The sequence below is a fragment of the Phalacrocorax carbo genome, chromosome 1, assembly GCF_963921805.1.
Source record: "Phalacrocorax carbo chromosome 1, bPhaCar2.1, whole genome shotgun sequence".
In the NCBI taxonomy this organism is placed as follows: Eukaryota; Metazoa; Chordata; class Aves; order Suliformes; family Phalacrocoracidae; genus Phalacrocorax; species Phalacrocorax carbo.
Genome location: NC_087513.1, coordinates 131,780,919 through 131,804,133, shown reverse-complemented (window position 1 = coordinate 131,804,133; position 23,215 = coordinate 131,780,919). Strand labels below are relative to the sequence as shown.

Here is a 23,215-nt window from a genome sequence, read left to right as displayed (position 1 = left end):
CCCCCAAATTAGGATTTGGTTAATTTGGTTAATTATGGCCTTGAAGAGGGCATATAAGTTGTATAGCAGCATTTGGGCTCTAATTACTATCTGCAGGTACCTTATGCAATAACCCTAAATCACTCTACGTAAGAAGCTGTTCGGTAGGACCAGGCATTTTTTGTAGTTTCATTATGATGGCAAAGGATGAAAGAGGAAGAAAGTCACTGTTGCTTTTGTTTTCTCTTCCCGTATCAGTGTAAAAATGCCTGTGCAACCTTCTGATGGTCTGTGATGAAAATTTTAAAGCTGCTTTTCCTTAATTCCCCTAGTAAGAAAGTTTCAGAACAGTAACAAGTGGACAACTCCTTAATTCAGGTCTCATCAGACCCACCATAGGTCTGTTCCAAGGCTCCTCTTCAACAGGGAAGGCCTCCCAGGTCTATTCTGCAGTTGTCACCACACTGGCAATGGTGGTGGTGGCATTTTCTAGAAATGTACTTTAAAGTCACCAGGGTCCCCATAGTGACATATGGACCCTCCCTGAGGACCCCCTGCCTCTGGAAACAGCATGGTGTGCATCCCATTGTGGAGGCAGAGGAACTGCATGGCCAGAGACACCACCTGTGAACCCAACCTGCTGCAACCATTTCTGGGCTTGGTAGAAACAGGGCAGGGGTCACAGCTGCCACCTTGCTCCCCACTTCCCTGCTTGCGAAGCCTGAGGGTGACCAAACCTGGGGAGAAGTTTCTGCCAGGTAGCCTTCTTCATGAGTCTTTCCTCAGGATGTCCTCTCTTCTTAATGAGAACACTGATGTCCCAGCCACATGGCTTTTTACAGCAGAAAGACTTTTGGTTAACCCTTTTGGTTGGTACACATGTGACCTAGAAGTAAATTACATTCCAAACTTCATTCAAAACATATTACCCCACACAAGACACAAAATGTGCATTGGCTTTTGAGAGGTATCTGCAAGGATTATTTTTTTTCGTATCCTTCTCTCCTTTCAACTTTTTAAAGCTTTAATATTTTAATTTCTGGTTAATTTTATTTTCTTTCAACAGCTCACCGGTCAAGTGAGGAAAAAGACTGGCACTGCTTCTGGGTGGCAGTTTTATGTTCTTTTGTTGCTTAAAGGAAAGTTGATGAAGATTTACATCAGCTTTATGTTTGAAGAGCCATAATGCTGTGTGAGTTACATTCCTCATCCTCAACCCCATTTAATTTTCAAACAATATAGGTAATCATGGGAGGCAGACTTCATAATATTGAATTACTGTCATCTCATATGTATGTATGTATAAATGCCTGGATCAGCTCAAGCACCTTTGTGAGAAATAATCTGTCAGACAAAGTGTAGGAAATACAGTGCAAAACAACTGTCACCAGTCCTTTTGTAGATGTAATAATGTATTTTAGCTGCTCGAGCATAGGAAAGCCTGTTATCATGAAAGCACTGATGAATGCAATGCTTTTTGGTCGTGTGGATTAAAATGCTTCCTGATGTGTAGCACTTGGCAAAGCTTCCTGTATTTTTTCTTGAAAAATTATTCATGTGCATATTCTTGGCATGTCATTCCTACTTTGAAAAATGCAAGGTAAGGTGTCCTTTGCTTATTCCTTTCTTGGGATTAATGCTCTCTTGAAAAAACTGCAGATGATGGTCACTTTTACGAGTCTATGAGAAGATGTGAGAATCCTGCAGAAAAGCCCGTTTGCACCCATGGGACTGTGCATCCTCCCTTCCTCCCCTGCAGAGGAGTTTTAATGTTTCCTTTCCCTCCCAGTCTCTATCTGCTTATGAGGATGGGAGCAGAACTTGCCTGTGAGTACACCCTATGCACTGCTGAAGGTGAGCTCAAAGTCCTGTGTGGTCCACACACCCTGATGGTCCACAGAGTCAGGCAGGACATAGGCTTCTCCAGCCTACCCCACCAGGTGCCCTCAGGACACCCCTGTCAGGGCTGTGCTCTGCTCCTCTGGCATTGTTGAGCTTCACCCATCCTTGCAGCTGCAGATTTCTTCAGACGTGTTTAGCTTATACGAGCGTGTAAAAGCATGGTCAAGGACACATTAGAAGCATGGCCAAGGACACTGTTTGAAGATCCCAGCTATGCCCTCTGCCTCCTTTTCCTGCAGCCTTTGTCTCGGCACACAATGTACTTTTTTTTTCTGTAAAGTTTGCAAGAGGGTACGTCGTCTTCTTGTTCTTACGTAAGTCACATTCCTCCTCCTGTCAAAGAAAGCAACTGCGTGCATGCCCAAAGCGCTTGGACATACAAGGCACAATTAAGGCCTGCTGTATGTCCTCTTTTATCAGGGAAGTCAAAGCAAGGAAAAGCTTGGCCAAGGGTGAAACCTCCATTCAGTGTTGTGCTCCTCATGCATGAATGTTATTGCAGCATTTAAAGAACAATAACTTGCTGACATCGTTGCTAGCAATACCAGGGCATATTTTATTAATGCGTTCACACAGGGTATTGGCCAGCTCTGTCTAACAGCTGCCAAGGGTTACACTTGTGAATGCCAAACAAAGTCTCATTTGTTTGCCTGCCTGGGTACAGATGTTGGACCTGAATTACCTCTCAGCACAAGGTCCCTCGCTGTCTCCCAAACTACCTCCTAGTCATTTAGTTCTTTCAGGTCACCCTCTGTACCTGGCCTTCAGCTAGCACATCCCCGCCTGCTTTTCCCAGCTGCCTTTGAACAGCGATTGCGCCCGAGCTGGTACGGGGACAGCAGCGCACGCACGCAAGTGGAGGGTGCCTGTTACACTGGCAAAATGACAACGCAAGGAATGGGAGAGCCATGGGAAGGATTATTTGAGCCTATTTCTAATGTCCATTTGTCGCAAGCTGGCTGACCCATCCTCTGACAGCTCTTAGGCTGAGTCCAAAGCCCACATCCAAAATGAGACTCTTTGGGTCTGAGCAGCTCAGCCTGGCGCAAGTGCTGGAGGACCTGTCCTGGGAGAGGCCTTGCTCTGGGTTTCCTGTGCTTTGCTTCAGCCCTCAGGAGCACACAGCAGTTGAAATAAAACCACCAAACTTTGCTGGTGCAGTTGTTAAGCCCCCGTGCTTTGCTCCAGAGGCCTGGGAGGGGTGCTGGGAGCACAGCAGCACTGGCACACCAATTCCTTCCTCAGTTTCCTCAGTAAAGCCAAGGATCTTCTGAGGTTTCTCTGTGCCTGCAATCAGGCACAAACACATGCCCATTCAGTGAGTCATTTTGACTTCCAGTGACTAAGCCATCCAGCTTGCAGGAGGGAGGGAAATTATAATAGTAATAACAGTTTGCGCTACCACTGGAAGATTTCAAAGTGCTCTCTAAGCTGTTTTCCTTATCAGGGCTCCTCTGAGAGATGGCAATTGTGCAACTGATATTTCATGGTCATTTCTGTCTATTATATTTTTAAACTGCTGGTTGCTTTTTGGCACTTCTGAGACCCTCCCAAGTCCTCCCCTCCCCCAGCCATAATCAATTCTCCAGTTTGGAAAATTGTATGGCGACTTGTGCTCTAGTGAAAGCAAACTGGAGGCATAAAATACGCATCTTTTTTTTGACACAACCTGCCAGTTTTAAAAACATCAGCTGTTGAAATGACTGCAAAATAGTCAGCTGTCAGGGAAGCCGGAGGAGCCAACTCTTTCTATTTAAGCCCTTGGGACTGCTCAGGTACACCTCTAGCAGAAAATGAGAGACAGCTCAAGGAGGCAGATGCTGCTGTAACTTTACATGCTATTACTATTAATTTGGGGACATCTTCAGTCAGTGTTCCTCTTGGCTCTTCAACTGTTCTCTCCAGTGCCTTATGTATGGTAAGAATGTATATAAGAGAGTCCAACTGAGAAAGTTATACTAATCATAAATAGATTCTTATTTGAATTGAGAGACATAATGAACCAAACTGAACTGCTCAGATGAATACTTGGGCTGTGTTTAATCTCTATCTGCAAAAAAGACGGCAAAAGGACTATTCTTCCTGGCCAAGAAGCTACTTTTCTTGCTGTAGATTGAGTCAGTAACCACTAAGGATTGTACTGCAGTCTGTCTGAAGAAGACTTGCCTACTCAACCCCTTTCCCTCTGCATTTTAACAGCCATTTTTCCTTGCTTGGATCTTCTATTAATTTTTATGAAAGTCACTAAAATCGGAGAACACAAATGAAACAACTTAACCTTTACTTGCTGGTTTTCAGACATCAGCAACTTAGTGTGAGTGAGGAAACCAGAATTAGTGCAGCTCAGTTGGGATCGAGACACGATTACCATTCCCTAACCCTCCCACTCCGCATTCCCCCGGCCCGGCCCGCCCCAATCTCTAATCAATCAAATTCACAACAATAAAGGAAAGAGAACAAACCAACTGTCCGCAGTGAAGTGTTGTTTAAATAATGACTCAGTCGGATTAGAGGATAATTTATTTATTTAACCATTAAGAAATAAATTTTACAGGAAGCACAGAGATAGTCTGACATGGCTCAGTTTTGTCTTGGACACCGTAAATGGTTCATGTCTCAGGAAGGAATCAAATGAAAATTGTAACAGTACTTAATTCAGGTGTACGTATACATACTCATATATATAAGATATATAAAATATATACTTATTTATAAAGCTGTTACATCTATCAAAAATCTCCTTACTGTTGATGATGTACACTATGTGCATAGTGTTTCTATGAATATTGAAAAGTGTAAGCTGTAGGTTTTGCGAAATGTAAGCCATGTTATACCAGATGGCAGGGAGCAGTTCTTTCTCTAGATGGACCATCTACCCATAAATAAGTATAAAATGGGCCTTGTCATTTTTATGGCTTTCATGTCGTTATAAAAAGCTGAAAATGCACACACATAATAAGGAGCTACGGATGGCTAATTGATCCATTCATTTTGTTTCCAGTAGTATTTATCACATGATGTCAGACTGGTATAAAATGTAAGGGATGTTATAGACTGCTTCAGGGATATATAGCAGAACTGGATGAATTAGCAACGACTGATCCTGTTGGGTCATCATTTTTACCTGCATGTTAATGAAACTCTACCCCAAACATTTTTTCAGGGTTACCAAAATAGGTCGTATTTAATAAATTTTGAAAACTATGTTTAGCACTTTTTTTTGACAGTTACTTATAAGAATGACAGAGTTGGCTGTTAGAAGCTAGACTAATTTTACATCTGAATATTCTTTTCCATGTTATCGTACTAGCATTTTAAGCATATTTCTATGTACTATTTAGCATACCTATGTTCCCACTCTGGAGTGTAGATCCTTTCCTCTCCACAAGTTTATTTTTATTGCTTATTTTTCCTCTGTTTGACTGTCAGTCTGTCTACATGTCTGTCTTTCATTGTATTAATTCTGCTAATCTGTGCAACAAGGTACCTAAAATTCAACGCCATTTTACAGGATAGTTTGACGAGACCTGTAGAGTTGCGGTTGCCTACCTGGAGAGTCACACGGAGAGTATGTTTGTCTGTTTTACTCCTTTCAGGTTTTGCACTCTCGGACATTTTATCCCTTTTGCTAACACACATCAGGCACTTCTATTATTGACACCTTCAAGTGATGGGAGTTAGAGTCTCAAATTTTATTCTGGTTTTTGAGGACAGGGCTCAGTGGGACATCCTAAGCTGCACTGTTGCTACAGCGATTTCAGCTGCACAGCTATAGATAAGATCAAGTTGCATCTAATCCAGTGTGTCTTCTAGTTTAGCTTGCTTCTTCACAGGGGAGGAGTTAGGAGCTACAGAAAAGGTGAAACAGAGCATAATTGAAGTCCACACCAGATCAGCTTCAGCTAGACTGTCCTGTTCATTACTGACCCTCCCTGGGAATTACACTAGAGCTCAGGCGGTTGAACTCACTCCTTTCTGTCAATCTCATGCCCCCCACTACTATGATCAGGGGGTTTTTCTTACATATTTCACGTCGGAACAGAGGTCTACACTTGTCCTTGCGGGGATATGGAAAAAACAGTGGAAGATGAATTGATTTAAGTGACTTGTCCTCAGCAGCACAAATATACACTTGACAAATACTGAGATATTTAGGAACACCGGAAGAATAATTTAAAGCTAATCCCATGATTTGCCTTCTATCCCCTCATTTGATGAAACCTGAAGTTGTCAGCTGTTAGCTGTCAGCTGATCAATCAGCTGGGTGTGTTGGCAGTAAAAATATCACTTCAAAGGGGGATTTGTAGCAAATTGATAGTGTTGAAATCTTTTTATAGTAATGGCAGTAGATATATATATCACTGGATTATGAAAGATGAAATGCAATAAAACAAGATTGTCTGATGTATCTTAGTTGGCTTCTTCACTGATATCTTTCCTTACTAAAATATCCCAGCTACTTGGAAAATACCTAAAGCTTTCATAATGGCATGATAGAGAGTTCAGATTTAAAAATGACTGGAAGAAGATCTCTCCCCCCTAAAACTATGGGCAAAGATACTGATACTATTGTGTGACTGCCAAGTAATTAAACTGAGTTTATGTAAGTGTTCTCTTTTATGGGGAAATCTCGCCTGTGCTGGAAACAATAGCAAAGTATTCATTAACTTTAATGGAAACAGGATTTCCCTCTTACTTTTCTTATTTGATTTTTTATGGACAAGCTTTTGGATATTATATGAATTGAATTGGTCATATATAGTACTGAATGGTCTATAAAAAGAGACAGATACATACCTGGCCATAGACAGTAATCAGTGTTACACAGAAAATATTCTCTGATTACATTAGAAGCTGTAAACTCAGTAAGAGGGTCTTCAACATGCTAATAAATTCCTCAGACTAGGCAGTCCCCAATGCTGCAGCATACATAGAGTGTACGAGATTTTAACGTAGCTTTGTGAGGCTCCCTTTCTAAAGCTTGGCTTTTTTCCTTTGGGTACTGATATTCTTCCTCTGTTCTAGACTACGTTCTTTTTGTTTGGAAGGAGAAAATTGATTATTCTGGCTTCACTTAAACCCTTGTCATAGGGTATTTCCACCTCCAAAAAAAAGCACTAACATTCACAGATCGCAAAAAAAAAACCCCAAACCTTTCACCCAGCAATTTTCCACAATACTTCAGTTTTAAAGCTAACAATAGAATAATTTAATCTGAACATAGGTAGATTTTCCAAATCACTACTTATTTAGATGCCGGTTTCCAGCACTGCATTGCTAGTAGCGAGTAATAAAAATATTCAAGTGACAGACTGAGTTATGGGTTGTTGTGTAATGGAAAGCTGATCTTGATGACATATGAAAGGAACTGCAGAACAAAATTTCTCAATGAAAGGAAAATGGCACACGACTATGAAGCTGACATGATATACTAGTGAAAATACACAATATATGTGGTGAAAAAATCCAGTTGTCATATTCTAGGTCCAAGACCTAAATGTCTGAAAAGATTCTCCTCTGAAGGCACAATGACAATGCATCTAGCTAAGTGCCAAGTGCCATGTTTTTATCAGATGGGTCTTAGAGCGCAGCTCAGGGTATGGTGCGTTGGCTTCTGACTGCATCATGTGTAATGGGGTGGAAATAGTTCACACATTTGTCATGACGCAGTCTAGCATCTGTAGCTACACAGCGTTCCCCACTTTTGGAGTTGGAGTTTAGTGGCTTCATAAACAGATCCATATGACCTATAGTTATATTAAACTATAACAATATTTTTCCACAGCATATATCTTCAGCAAGGCCCAAGTACAAATAACTCCTCTTGCTATTTTGCTTTCTGCAAACGGATCGCACGCTCTCTTTATGATCTGCCTGGTTGTTATTTAGGTCTTTTCTCTGCAGGTTCACAGTGACACGTTCTATCATGACTAGAAAATGGGATCTTTAGCTCAAGAAAGGTACATGAGTGGCAAATGATCAACAAAACATATTTTGCTACAGGCATAATAGATTTGAAATAACTTCACCTTTAATTTTTAAGGTGTGCTATTTACTGCTGCACCAACAATCACCTATATGATAGAAGAGGCATTGAATTTTTTTTTTCCTTTTATAAGGTCTAGGAGAGATTGTTCATTATAAAGTTTACTGTGGCTCTACTGCAACTCCTTAATGTGATCACACTTCATGGGAATTGCATCTTCTTGAGTCTTTGTCTTAGAAAAACCTTTCTTTTCCACTCGCTGTTTAGACTATATGAGTATACTTCTTGATCTGAGTTACACTAGTGTTCACACGCCCAATCTTTCTTCTCTTTGGACTGTATAGAACAGTCATACCAAGGAACTAAACTGATTTTTTTTTTAAAAAAAAAGCTATTTTAAGTGTTTCTGTCTCTTAAAAGAATGATTGCAATGCCTACCATGGTCACAGTTTGACATGTTGATGTCTCACATTTCTCTTTATAGAGAAATAATATATATTTTACTGTACAGACAAAAACATCCCGTTCTTTTTGGTCTTTTGAGAAATGCAGCTGCTGCTGTAGCCTGTTGTGAAATTAATTTTGTATATTTGCTTCCTATTAAAAGGCTGGATACCTATGACAGCAGGGGATATAATTAAAAGGCCTTTAAAAAATCATGGATATAATAAAGTTAACCAAGCAATTTCAGAAATATGGTTTGTGTAATTGAGAAATAATAAAGTGATGCTTGTAGAGGTCCATGCTGGCACCTGCTCTGAAATGCAATAGAGCATTTGCAAAGTTTAAAAAGACATGTAAGTAGGAAGATCCTTAGAAGACAAAAAGTATTCACTCCATCTGACGATATAACCAGAGCATATTATGACGTGAAGGGGAGAGCGAAGGTAATGTTTCACGCGGCATGAAGGAGTATAAAACTCACCCACAGCCTTTCTTCTGAAAACAATAGCTCAACAGCTCCGAGTACTTGGCAAGTTAAGCCACGCAGGCAGTAGGAGGTATAGGTATTATGTAATTCATCAACTATCTCCCATTTTCATTAAAATGGGTCAACACAGCTTGTACATAAAGTCTTGTACAGGCCATATTTTCAACTTTATCTATAATTGCCTTGCCCTGCTATGCTCAATACTGTTTTCCCACAGCTTTTTCTGGGGGTGAAAGGCTTATATTTTACGGACTTGGCTTCCCTTAAGAGAAGAGATTGGAGGAGGTTTAAAGCCTCCAGACATGGCTGTCAAAGGCAGCTGAAAATGGTGCTAAAGAGAGTCAGATATGAAATGGAAGCTTATTGTGGAGAACTGGCTGCTCCTGGGCACATCCAAAGGAACCACAGCCTGTCTAGGGCCATTTTTGGGAAAGAGCGAATAGTTAGCGCACGGTGCCGATGGCTTGGTACAGCCACCTGCTTGGCTTACACAGACCAGGACAGCACAGAGTACGGGGCTTGCATTTTGTTGAGTATCTGCTTTCTCCGCATCTGTCATTTTCTATTATTTTCAAAGTCGCCTTTAAATAGAAGTAGAAGCTACCTTAAAGCCATATTGCCCCCTGCATTTATATTCTAGTACTGCTCTGAGCACAGGGATGAAATAAAACAGGATCAGGCTCATATTTTCGCCCTCCTTGTCTCCCTTGCTCCTTTATGTACCCCAAATGAATGTGATCTGCTCACCTGTGACCCACTTTTATAGACGAATTTGCCTAGGCTTAAGAGCTGATAGCTTCTTAGTAATGACAGCTGACTGTTTTCCAAATCTCTTGCGTAGCATTTCGTTACTATGTATAAAGATTTCCTTCCAGAGATTTTTTTTTTGCTGTATTTTTTTAAGTCCTTCAAAAATGTATCCATATGGCAGTTATTCCATTATCTACCTCCTCATGATTTTTTAAGCAGATTGGCTAACTGTGTACAACAGTTATCCTCCTGAGATTAATGCTAACTTTTCAACTGTTTACTGCCCATTATCTTTGGTATGGCCATAAAATAATATTTAAAGGAAGTATAATCTTCAAAAGTTTAATTCATTGCCATTATTCCTGCTCTTTCAGAAATGAGCAGCTGACAAATTTGCTGAAGCAGACCTGTGTGATGCCATGTTTATGGAGTGCTTCCCCAGAGCAGAACAACATGTTATTGCTTTAGCCACAAAGTACAATCTAAAAATAATTCTGCTTTGCCTGTGTGGATTGACTATTTTTCTCCTTCAGAGGTGATTTAAACTACTAAAAAGTAGGATGAGTTCAAGAAAGAGAAATGTGATTAGATCAGGTGGATTTTATCTTTAATCTATGAGCTTCTGGCTTTCTTGTAAGAATTGTTAGTTTTAGCTTTGAAATAAATCACTTATCACTTGAATATTTAAATAAGACTTTACTTTTTGGCAAACAACTAACGTTGAAGTTTTAATGAGGAGCGGAAATGAAAAACATGACTGTCAGGTAACTTTAGTTAATCTTATTCAAGATGGAGCTGTAAGTGCTTAATGCAGCCGTTCGTTTTCTTTGGCATTGAAAAGAAAACACATTTCACTCAGTTGCTACAGTTTGCAGTCAGTCTAATAAAATCCCCTCAGAAGCTGAAGCTTAGATCCACATTTTGTGCAAGGTGTGAACCCACAGGGAACAGAAAGAAATGGGCAGGCTGTTTGAGCTGCTGGACTTCACAGAAGACCAGCATGTTCCCGATAACGCGGCATTAGTGACTGGTGACGTGCAGGGAAGGCGAGGGGTGGTTACAGGTCCGCTCTCTGGGGCTCTGTCTCACTCACTAGCCAGTTTCTGAGATGCCTCAGCCGTGATCCCCTCTACCTGGCCTCTGCCTTCCTGCAGCTCACCTCTCCTGCAACACGTTCCTTCCTCAAAGGACAGCCATTTAACCCCGGTTAACTCCTCTCCTGTCCACCTTTGGCAAAGCGTCTTAAAGGACTGCAATTTTTTTGCCCTTGGCACTTCCCAGTATGCGAGTAGTCAAGAATGCCAGTGTCTCAGCTGGCCGTCAGTCAAGTCCAGGAAGCAAATGAGATTGTAATTACCTGAGAGATCTCTGGATTAAGTACAATAGAAAGCTGGCAGCAACATTAACTGAATTTTTGGAGCCTTTTAAAAATTTTTTTAATTAAATACAAAAGAGAGGAATACTACAACTTGCACAGTGGATAGTCTGTCACAGTTTGAATACTGAATGCACGCAGTAATTTAAAAATACAATACAGTCCTTGATTTAAAGTTTTTTAATGCTGACCCACAATTTCAATCTTTAGTGTCTCTTAAATTCTCTTGAAGATAGTCCTAACTCAGTTGGTGAAGTTGCCAAAGGTGCACCGTAGGTTTTGGAAGCTGGCTAGAAAGCATCTAAAATGTCTGATATGGGAGGTCTTCTGAAAATGATCAAAACCTCAAATCAGTTCAAAGTTTGTCAACATCAACTTGGAGGAAACAAAAAGTTTCATGTGAATTGTCATATTTGGTGTTTCCAAGATGAACTGGGCAGCACAAAGCTGGCAATAGTGCTGTTTCAGCCTGCCCGCATCTGCAGGTATGGTATCACTTTAAAAGGTTCCGTGCTTTTGAAGATTTCTTCATAACCACCAACACTGTAAGCATGATTAGACTATGTTTAGGGATTGTGAAATAATTCTGAAATAATCCTTCACAAGGGATAAGAGAGTGGTTACAAGCCAGGGACTGCACACAGACTTGTGCTTTTGTCACCAACAGTGATTCATGTTTGGGATAGACCCAGAGGCTATGTCTAAATAGGGGACCTGGAATCCCTAACGTACTTATGGGTCAAGAAGTATACTAGGACGGTCTCCAGAGGAGATATGAATTTCTGACAATGCTCCCACCCTTTCCCTGCTTCCACAGAAAATGGAGCAGAAGCAGCACATTTAGTTCCCTGGTTTGCACAGTCCACCAGTTACATGCATAGCGTGAATAAAATATTATCGTTCTCATATGTCTATAATTCTCATAATTTCATCTAGCTGCTGAGTTAAACTCAGTAATTTAATAGTAATTAATGTCTGATTTACTGTCCTGGCTGGAATTCAGTGGTCAATGGGAGATGATCAGCAGCAAAAGTGCCCGTTAGTATTGGCATACAAAGAAGCTCTCACCAGTTGTGCTGCAAACCTAGTTTTCCCTCCTGAAAGTTTCCAAATTAGCTGTAGTATTATTCAGAGAATAGAAAAATTTAAGCAGAGAAGAAAATCTGCAATTGTCTCAGTTGTCTCTTGAATGGGAGGTTGTCTTGAAGGAGTCTAGCAATGACACTTATTAACTCTGCTGTGGTGTTTAGGGCTGTTTTGTGAGAAACATTATATACTGAGATTTTGACTAAATTTTTGCTCTACGGATGAATGAGATTATTTTATCATAAAGTACTGTTAAAGCTGGAAACTACAATGAACGCTCACACCAAAACCATATTAGACATGGGTATTTTCTTGTATAGTGAAGAGGAAGGAACTGATTTTTTTAAATTTCCCCGTTGTCTGGCATGGGGATTCTGGACTTCCATATGTTTACAGAAAGCCTTTAACAGATCAAGAACTACCCTACACAACTGGTAAATTAAATCACTTGCTCACACCCTACACATGGACATGCTTTGGGGAACCTTCTATGTTCTATTAAATGCAAATTTCTGCACATAGGACAATTTTTTTGAGGGGCCAATTAGCAAACTGAGGGGTTTCTGTGGGTTTTATATTCCCAATCTCAGTTCTGATTGCAGGTAGAATTTCCCGTGCATTTCTCCAGAAGCTAAACACTTGCTTTCACTCTCTCTTGCCACTCTTGATGTCACATTTTCAACGAAATAATGACTAAAAGGAAAGTATTCACATTTCCAAGGAGACTAGTCAACAGCATTTCATACCAAGTAAAACCTGCAGATATTCATCATACTTTTTCTGTTTCATCCCGGTAGGATGATTTGTGTTTCACAAAGTGTTTTTCAGCAGAATGAGGACACGGGTGCCTGCTGTCCCACCAGCGCGGTGCCCCGGAGAGACAGAGCTGCGCAGGGAGGATTGGGCCTAGCACCATCTCTCGGCTCACTTTGCTTTTCTTCTCATCATTAAGCTCAGAAGTTCAAAGCCCAGCACTGATGATGGTGCACTTGTTTTTCCTGCTGAGTGAACATAAGATGACCTAAAAAAGGGAATCTTTCATCATAATGACATTATCTGGCAGGGTGGTTGACTACTGGGGAAAAAGCCCATTGCAGCTTTTGCCGTCGGGTTTCAAGGTTTTGCCCCTTTTTCTCTCCTACCCTCCCAATAACAATGATGTAATATATTCAATTAAGCTGTAACAATGCATGAAGCTGTGGTTATCATAAAATATTTACACCCCTGGAGTGCTGTAAACACATGGTGGAGCCCTAATTAACCATAGGTAGTCTACAATTATCCCATGGTAATTACCCTAATTGGAATTGGCTTATTATGGGGAATAGAATTTGTTTTCTGTTTAGAGCTGAAAAAGAGAGTTGGCAATTAACTAAAAGCAGGAGCCGCTTCATCTGACTTCAAAAAATTAAATTGCCCTCTTAGAGCCTGTCACTGTTCCCACAATCTGAGCAGTTTTACAAACAAAACCAGTAATCAGATCCAGTTTCCAAAGTGTGGGTACTTTCATAACCTTGTCTCTGTGTCAGCATTGTCAATGAATCGGGTGATTAATAGCTGTGATGCACAGAGGTCCATAAAAAACCCAAGAAGGACTATCCAAAGCACTGGGAGATACACAAACCATTCTCTCCATTGAGCTATTAGAGGAGTTGTGGGAGCAGAGAGAGAGCACACACTTTCTTTTGCTATGGGAGTTATTCAACAGCTGAGATGGAGACACTCTCCACCTTGTTAAAGCATGACAAGCAATATTTCTGATCAGGCTTTTCCTCCCCTGGCTGTTGGGAAGTCTTGCAAGTGTAACATCCTGGGCTACTTGCAAGGGAGCGATACTATACCTGTGGAGCTGTTGCAGGCTAATGGGACCCCTCCCACATCCCAGGACACTTGGCAGTCACCCCAAATGCTTGCTCCCAGGCCCCTGCTAGCAAGAGGGTGCAACACTTGTGTGCAGGACACCGTGGGCGTATCTGTGCAAAGCACTAAACATGGCCAGTGCACAGGAGGGTGAAAATCCTGGCTCCCTTCCCAGGCGTTGCCAAACACCAGAAACAGTCAGGCACGTTTGCGTCAGGCTAATAAAACTAGTGCCTCTCCTCCAATGAGGCTGGTAGGGGAGCACCAGGAAGGAAAGGTGACCTGCTGTCCGGTACCATCCTGAACCTAAGAAGAGATGGGATTTCTGGACTAGACTGATCCCTGCTGGCCAAGGCTGAGGCCTGGCACACGGCTCTGCTGCTGCTCAGATGAGTAAAGGTGTTGCTGTCCCCAAATGCCTGTCCCTGCTCCTCCTTCCCCACCAGGCAGCCCTGATCCCTTACACTCACCAGAGTCAGGGTGCTGAGAGAATGGGGGAGCAGGAACAGCTTTACCTGTGGCTGCTACTGGCAGAAGGGGAACTGTAATACAGCCTGAGGATTGAGGACAGCATGCTGCCACTGTGAGGAATCTCCTATTTCTAATTTTATTTTCCTATCTGCTTGTAAATGTCATGAAATATTAAATTAAAAAAGAAGTGTAGGGTGTTCCAAAGTCCTGTCATGAAAATGTATCTTCTAAGTCATAAATTAATGATTTGTTTTCTCCATCTGGTTTGCCTGATGCAGAGAGGAACGGTTTGCTTTTGCTAAGAGTGGAAATGCCTCTGCTGAAATGCTCTTGTGGAAATAAGAAAACGCAAGAAGAAAATATTCAAGTACCCTGTATCAGTCCACACACAGCTACAAACAGAAGGAAAGTGCACAAAAGGAAATATGACTTGGAGGACAAACACATCTGGCACGTTATTGATTACTCCCTACAAATACAACATGTCCTCAGCTGGTAGGTATGTAGCTGTTTTCCACAGTTCATGAAAACCACTGCTTTTTGACTGTCCTTCTAAAAGCATGACCTACCTACCTTTCTGTCATGTCTGTGACTTTCAATGTTGTTGGCTCCTCGGGCCGTACTTTCCAGCGCTGTTTTTATTTTTTCCAGCAATTACACTAACTGCCACCTCCAAAGGGGAAACTAGTATTGCCAGTTATGAATGAGGTTAACTGTGAAAAGTGAGAAAAGGAAGAAGCTGGAGATATGCCTGAGCAGTATTTCTACAATGCTTCCAAAAGGAAATATATCCTTATGCTTTGGAGACAGTGAACAAGGTGGCTTTTGGTCAGAGTGAATAAGGTAAGTCGTGTACAGCTAGATAGATTTTTTTTCTTTCTTGTAGAAATCAAATCTATCTAAATCACTTTTCTCTGTTTTTCAAGTATCTTAAAGTTGGATGCTAGGAAAAATTTGTGGCTAAATGTTAGCTCTTTGCCTGCAGTTATGCCTGGGAAAAGAAGGTAGGGCTACTGCACAGGGAGGCGGTTGGTGAGATTTTCTACATCTGCTGGTGGCTTTCAGAGGACCACAGGACCAGCAGGAGGTGAAATAGGTTGGTCTAATCAGGAGAATTAGCCCTGAGTCTTACCATGATCATTGCTCCTCCTCCAGCTTCTAACCAAGGTATCTAGGGACTTCAGTTTTGGGGAAAGAGATGACATTATAGCAAACAGCGTTTTTGCTTGTTATGATGTCAGAAGGAAGAGAAAGAGTAAGAGAGGTCAAATCTCTGTGTAAAGACCAGACATGGATTGCATTGAAAAATGATGGCTGTCTTTCACAGAAATATTGTAAAAATTGTATTTAAAAAAGTAGGCACATGCATGTCAAATTCAGCTTTTTGTTGTTCTGCCTGAGCTCGTCTACCTGTTTCTACCTCTTGTATTGCCCCATGTCTAAGGCAGCCTCATTTCCACAGCCTTTTCTCTGTCAAAATCTTCTTTTGCACCCAAGCATCTTCCAGCAGATCTGAGCACAGTGTGACTGGCACACAACACCCTGACCAGAATCCCCAAGGGATGGAGACCCCAGCCAGGTAGCTTTGTTGCCAAGGAGAGCTGCGAAGTGATCAGTCAAATCAATCTCCTCCAGTTGTGTTGCCCGAGATGTTTATCTTTTTATGAAGGAGCCAGTTCACTTAGTGAGTCTCTATTTTTAGGTTTGTACTAGCAGCCCTTGGGAGTTTATGTTGAAGATGGGGATGAAAGGACGTCTGTCAAGGTGAAGGTCTGCACAGCCGAAATGGATTTGGCTTCCTGGACAGTACTCCCACAGGGTCTGCAGACACATAGTTTACAAGCAGTGTGGATTGTCACATTCACTTGATACTTCTTATATTTGCTTGTTTTTGAAGTACCCAAAGTTTTTTACCTTGGACAGTCATCAGTTGCATTTTATGAGCTTGTCCCCCTTCAGCATTTAATATAACGGCAAAGAGGGAAAACAAAAAACAGTGTCTCAAGGACTGCTCAAAAACCTCTATAAACCAGAAAGAGGTTTAGATAAAATGTCTACATGAACATAGCCTCCTTCAGGATTACACAGCAAAGGGCAGTAACATTCAGAAATTTTCACACCAGTTCTCTACAAGCTAATTCTGATTCTAGAAGGGACCTGGGCATCACAGCATGACCCTGCCTTGGTTCACTAGCCTTCCTAAGCAGCAGCACGTTACATTTGCATCGATAGTCTCCTTGCTTGCTTGGCAATACCCTTCTCCAACATCCAGTGTTAAGGACCAGTCTGGGCATCTCTATATGATACTGCATTGTGCCATATAAACATAACCTTTAATTTTTTTTGTTTCTTTTGAAATAAACGGAACTGCTTAATAATTGCCAAGATGATATTTAGGTTTTGCTTTTTATTTTGAAATGTAAATACATGTTTTAGTTCTCTAGTCTAGTAAAAATATATATTTTTTAATGGGCTCAGACACATTGTTAAATCATTTTAGATGTTACCACTGTATTCCTGTTTTTCCATAAGTTATTAATTTGTTCCAGCACTCCTTCTTTTGGCAAGAAACTCACTTGCATAAGCTGTTGGATCAGCTTTTCACTGATTTTGAACTCAGTGATTTTTTGCTTCAGCAAAAATAAAGAGCTGACTAAAAGAGTTTTTCATTTAGAAATATTTTTCCTCCTTCGGGATTTTGGGTGTCCATTAACTCCAGCAGGAATGGAGACGCTTAGCACTTTGCAGCATTGACTTGCTAAACCAGAGACGCTCCTGTAAGCTTGTCCAGCTTCCAAGGAGCTGTGCTGCTGCAGTGTCATTCCCACTTGTCCTCTGTTTCTCACCCTGTGCTTTTCTGACTTTTTTCTTTAAGCAAAGGCACTGGTTTTCTCGGAATGAGCTGCAAAACCTACCCCTCCCTCTACCACAAACGTCCTACAAGATGTAATACAGCTAATTTCTCAGAAGTGTGCTTTTTCTTTTCAGTGGGCAAGTAAAGTACTGTTAATCACTAGTGGGTGTTTTAGGTAAATATAAGCCAACCTGATGAGTGAGTGATACCTGGCAGGTGAATTCGTTGGTTCTTTCAGTTGTTAGCTGACATTGCTTGCAGCGACTCCTTCCTTGCTTTGCTTGCATAGAGTACTAGGGAAATTTGTAACCAACAAGGAAAATATTTATTAAAATTATAATACCACAACAGCTTAAGAAATTTTTACCTTGTAGGGATTAATTCTAAAGCAGTACATTACAATGAAAAATGCAGTCCTCTGCAACAGATACTGCAGCAAAGCAAACCTTGAAGTGCTCTTGAAAGCTCCCAGTGATTCCTCTTATGGGCTGTGTTGAATGTAATGATGGTGATAAGTGATTCACATTGCTCTGTCGTATAGATATCAAACTTAACTGCACAGCTGGCTCTGTGGGGTTTTGTAACACTTCTGTTCACCTTGGTAGATCCAGGTTCCAGATGGAAAATTTAAATTCTCTGAGAGAGTCCATGTGAAAACGTTGTGTCCCTGAAGACAGTCTGAGTTCTGTCTCCAGCTTCTCAGGGGACAATTTTTTCATGCTTTCATCTTCAGGAGATTTCAGTCTTAAGGTGAACTTGATTCCAGGCTTTAGACATCTTTTACAAGGATCCAGCCTACAAGGCAGGAAGCTAAAAATCCGGATTTGACCCGTTCTCAGTCAATAGCTCACTCCTCTGTTGATGGCTGTTGAACATTGTCCGCTGGATGCAGGTCTGTCTCAAAAAGTCCCCACGCTAACAGTTGCTGGGAGCTATGAAGGCAAAACAGGGGAAATACAACCCAAGGCACTTTACTTACAGCGTTGCCCTAAGTCTCCGTTGTTGACAGCATTCAGGACAGTTGCCTGGGTTGAGTGGATCTTCGCTCTAACCCAGCGGGACTGCTCCTGTGTGCTTCCTTGGGTAAACAATTCAACTTCTGTTCATCTCCATTTCCAGGTCTAGAAAATGGTGATAATTCCTCACCTTAACTGTGTGTATATGACAGGCAAACAAGGACAGACTTCTAATAATACTCAAGCATCCAAAGAGGCAAACTGTCACATAATAGGGCTTTCAAAAGAACACAGGTACCTATCTTCTCGTGGAGTGAATCACAATGAATCATTTTGAACCCTTGCTACTCAGACAAATGGGGCGCAGCTCCCGAAGGTTGTGTGAAAGGAGTCTGCATGAAGCTTTGGCTCTTTCTTCTTGCAAACACAGATAAGACCTTTTTTTTTTTTTTTTCCCTTAAAAAATAAGACTACTTCTGTTGGAGTTTTTCACTGAAATACAGATTTATATACACAGGCTGAAATAACACCCCCTTTTCAGTTGCCTACCATTGCTGCATACAGTTAGCTGACTTTTCAAGAGGTTTGAAGACTAAGATATACTTTAGTTTGCAACTCCCTTTCTTTTATCAAGTTTTGGTCACAAATGCAGCTTTGTAAAGGCATCTGGTTGATATGACTCAGAACGCATTTTACAAAACCACCTGGCTCTGTGGAGAGAACTGATTTCTTTGTCAGTGAGAGTGATTGACAGTTCAAACCCACATAATCTAAAAGGAGACGCAGAGACAGGTTCTGACAGTCCATCACAACAGACCTCTCAAGTTAGCCAAGTCCTGTGCAGGAATCCTGCATTGGGCTCTGTGATGGGGGCAGGCATTTAATCAGGTGATGAAGGCATGCGATGAGTGTGCCAGACAACGTGTTGAAGAAGGCACAGGGAAAGTGTGTGCTGTGGGAGAAGCTGTTGCTAAAGCATCTGTCTCTGAGTGGTGCCTGTCCCTGGCTGTGGTGCAGCCCCCCTGCCCAGGGAAGCCAGGAACCAGGCACAGCTGCTCAGAGGCCCTAGATGGTGGGTGTGAAGGGGAGTACAGAAATGAGTCTTGTGATCATATGTGGGACTCGATGGGTCTGGCACCACCTCAAGCAGATGTTCTTGGTCCTTGTTTCAGTGGGCTGAGCTGGAAAACAGCACCAAGCCTCAGCTAAGCAAGGTTCTCCAAGCTGTACTGTGAACATGGCCAAATCCCGTGGAAGTTGATTCACAGTGCTGGAGTCTTCACTGGAGCCTTCATCTCGGACAACTGTTCAGAAACCTGGATGAATCATGTTACCAGGGCTAAGCACTGAATCATGCACCTATCAGATCTGTCAGCAACAGAATTTATAGGTAAAAAATAAGTTGGTACACCTCTTTAAAGGGTTGGCAGCATTTTATCAGGATAAGTACTTGGATCTTATAACCATATGAGCTTTCCAAAGTCTTAATTTAATTGCACAGCCACCTTCTTATCTAATTTGCCTCTAGCCAGATCTTAAAAATGATTTAAACTTCAAAGATGATAGTAATCCCGCATGCACAAAGACACTTGGAAAAACTATTTCTTTGAAATGTAACTGATTGCAAACTAGTGTTGATTGCCTGTGCTTTCCTTGCAGCATTAGCTTTTCTGTGGGCATGGAGTGCTCTTGTAATTTGTCAACTGCTACCACTATTTAGGATCAGTTAAGCTTTCTCACATTAATTAAAAACTGTAATTAAATAACCAAAAAGCCCCTCACTATGACTCAGTTTCAGAGTGTGCATCTGGCCCTTGTTTGAGATGGAGGGGAAAAAAACAGTAAAGTTATGTCAGAAATTTCCGGGATGTTTTCTTTTGATTATCCCATAAAGGCCCTCTGCTGAAATACTAATGGCTGGGAAATAAAAGAGAGAGAAAGACGTCTTTCACAAAGGTGGAAAGGTCTGTGGCAAATCTTTCTGCTTATGTTACATTTTGATCTCAGAGTGCAGTACAGGACTAACAGATCATGCACAGAAGGTGGCAAATAAATATTATTTTAAAATATCTTTTATTTACAGCCCTGTAAAAGTCTTGGTGAACTTTATTTAAAAAGATTCCTCTCCTTGAGGAGACATGCACTCTACTCTTACTCTCCCCTATTGACACAAATGGGGAAGATGAGCATTAAAGAAGTAGATTTGCTCTTGCAAATGGTTACCACTGCATTTAATAGCCATATATTTATATATTTTAAAAGATTAGGGTGTAGCTTCTGAGTACATTTGGAAAGAAGAGCTCTGTGCATAAGCTTTATAATATTGCACAAGATCTGTCTCCACTAATTGAATTTGGCCACTTTTATGTTGTTTTAGTGACCACATAAAAGAAGGAGGTTAGGATACCTCAACTTCTGTCTCCTGATGGAGATGACATACCTGTTGTAGCTAAAGCTTTCTAACAATTAAACTGTCCTGACTGTAACATAAAGATGAGACATATTTCCTCATAACTCCCCATCTAGATTCCATGAGAGCTGTTCAAAAACATTTGTTGAACAGCTGTCTCTAGAAAGAAGAGTACACTAGTGAAATGTATTTCTTAAATTGATACAGATTTCAGTGGATTGCTGTTTGGAGTTATTTTTGGAGAAAAAAAGTTTTTGGAGTGAAAAAAACTATCACTTCAAAATGCACTTTGTTTTTCTACAAAAAAGATGTTCAAAATGGTGTTTATTGAGCTGAAAATTTGGAGTCATAGAAAGTAATTTTTTGAAGGAGGGAGTCTTTTGTGATAACTGCTGGCTTTAGAGCTCAATTTAGTTTGAAAGAGAAAAAGATGATCTTTTCCATGACAGAAATCCCCTTTTTATCGGCTGAAGATTCTTATTTCTGTCATGGTAGATGGAAATTTTTTTTCTTGATCAAAGCAAAAAGCTAATTGATTTGTTTGTTTACCTTTCATTTATTCCTATGCTGTGAACATGTCCAACTGAAAAACTTAGCTCCCTTATTTAGAGTCTGTGATGTCACTTGTGAAATCATAGAGTCATAGTCACAGAATACTGTCAATGACAACCTATCCTTCTCTGACAGATCTGGCTTGGTGACTTTTTGGCAAAACCTCTCTCAGGCACGCTAAAGGCTAGATCTTGACCTAGCAGCTTAGATTCCCAGACAGGAAAACAAATAAGGGTAGAGGAATTGCAGAGCCACAGAAATGCTGGATGGAAAGAAGCCCTTGCAGCTACCTAGCCCAGCCTCTTGCTCAGAGCAGGAGTGCTGCTAGTGCCGGATCAGCTTTGTTATGGTTTTGTACAGCTTAGTCCAGAAGGCCAGAGATATCACCACCTCTTTGGATAGCCTGACCCAGTACTGCACTATCTTTCTATTAAGTTTTTGCTAATGCCCAACTTGATTGTTCTGACCAAAAAATTGTGCCTGTTGCCCTTGGTCATATTATCTGTCTCACAATATAAAGAGGGATATGGTCATCATCTCTGTAACTGACCGCCAAGTAGGCTGTCATTACAGTGTCCCTTAGCCTTCTCTTTGCCAGAGTGAGCTGCTGCTTGCAAGAAGGGAAGAGCTGGTGGCAGCACTGGTAACCCAGGGCAGCCCCTCCTACAACAACCATGAGATGCTGGAGGTCGGAGTCCAGAGGAAGGCTGGAAGGTGAGGAGCAGAGTTGGGACTTCAGGTTTTGGGAGGGAAAATTTGGGGCTTATTCAGGGATCACCAGGCATGAACACCTGGGGCGCTGACATGAAGGAGAAGGGTATCCAGGACAGTCATCTGGTTTCTAAAGGAAATGGTAACAGATCCCACTTCAGCATCCCAAATGTTCCTTCTCTGTGCTTTTCCCTCTGTGTGGTACTGAGCTAGAGGCTTACTTCCAGTTTCATACAGGAGATCTACACAGTGCCAGAGCATCTTAGCGCAGAGTGTGACTACTTCCCCTCTTCTTCCCTGCCTGTCTTTCCTGATCAGCCTGTAGTCATCAAGAACCATGCTCCAATTGTGGGCGCAGCATCCCACCATGTCACCACCATCCCAGTCCTGTTGCAGGTCCACCCCTGCACCTGGACTTGTGGGTCCTGTTGTCCAGGCTTTGCACATAGGCTCTGTACAAGCAGTAGAAGAAAGCCTCTGAATGAACTTCCTCTCTGACCAGGAAAGCAAATGACCCTCTGGGGGCCTTCTGCCTTGTATCTCTGCCGTTTACAGCTTCTCTTTCATCTCTGGACTTCAGCCCCGTTCCCTGGTGAGTCTAGTTTAAAGATCTCAGCAGTTTGACAAACATGGCCACAAAATTATTCTCTCTCTCTCTTGGTTCAGTGGGTCCCCTCCCCTCTCACCAGTCCTTGCTCATAGTCAGACAAGACAGCATGGTGAAGGAAGCTGAATACTTGCTAGTAATCCCAGCTGTGCAGTCAGACACTGGTCTGCCAGTCGTGCCTGCTCCTTTCAGGACTGCCTCCTGTGGCTGTAAGGATTAACAAAAACACGCCTTGGGCCCCCAATCCCCTCACCCTTCCTCCTGAGGCTTTATGGTCACCTTTAATCTGCTCAGGGTTTTCTGTGCATGTGTATCTCTGATAGCATCCATTAAACACACCCATGCCTGTCTCCTCATGAATATTAGCAGCTTCACATTTTAGCTGAAAGTCAGAATTCAGGATAAAAGGAGGCTATAAATAAGCAGGGTAGGGACTTTCTATTCAGCAGTCTTCTGGTATGGACTCTTTGCAGTTTTTCTAGGCATATCTTTAGGTTTTTGGTTGCCTGTTTCTCAAAATCCCTGCCCTAAACTTAACTAGCCCACTGATGTTCCAGTTACTCAGTGTGTGTCTCTGCTGACCACCTTTGCAGCTAGATCAAATGTTTGCCAAAATCTCCTCACCTGTGAACTGACAAATATCTCTGCTGAGAACTGTTCAAAACAGCTGAATATACAGCCAAAAACATGATCAAAACTGACTATGGTCAGTACATGACACAAGCCTCTTTCTGAATTGGACAGTCAGAGAAAACAAGATAATGGTCTTTTTACAAGTCTGTGCA

At 41.6% G+C, this 23,215-nt stretch overlaps 1 long non-coding RNA gene across 8 annotated transcripts in view; it reads left to right on the top strand.

Moving 5' to 3' along the window:
* LOC135317863 (uncharacterized) overlaps window positions 1-23,215 on the top strand; it is a 74,413-nt gene that overhangs the window by 34,431 nt on the left and 16,767 nt on the right. For 4 of the 8 annotated variants that reach the window (XR_010376480.1, XR_010376473.1, XR_010376471.1 and 1 more), the window contains exons 2-4: window positions 1,046-1,171; window positions 14,619-14,839; window positions 14,992-15,183. This is a non-coding gene — a long non-coding RNA (uncharacterized LOC135317863). Of the gene's footprint in view, window positions 1-1,045; window positions 1,172-14,618; window positions 14,840-14,991; window positions 15,184-16,042; window positions 16,731-19,322; window positions 19,541-23,215 lie in introns of those variants that run through there. The other 4 variants (XR_010376479.1, XR_010376474.1, XR_010376477.1 and 1 more) reach the window with 3 other exon arrangements.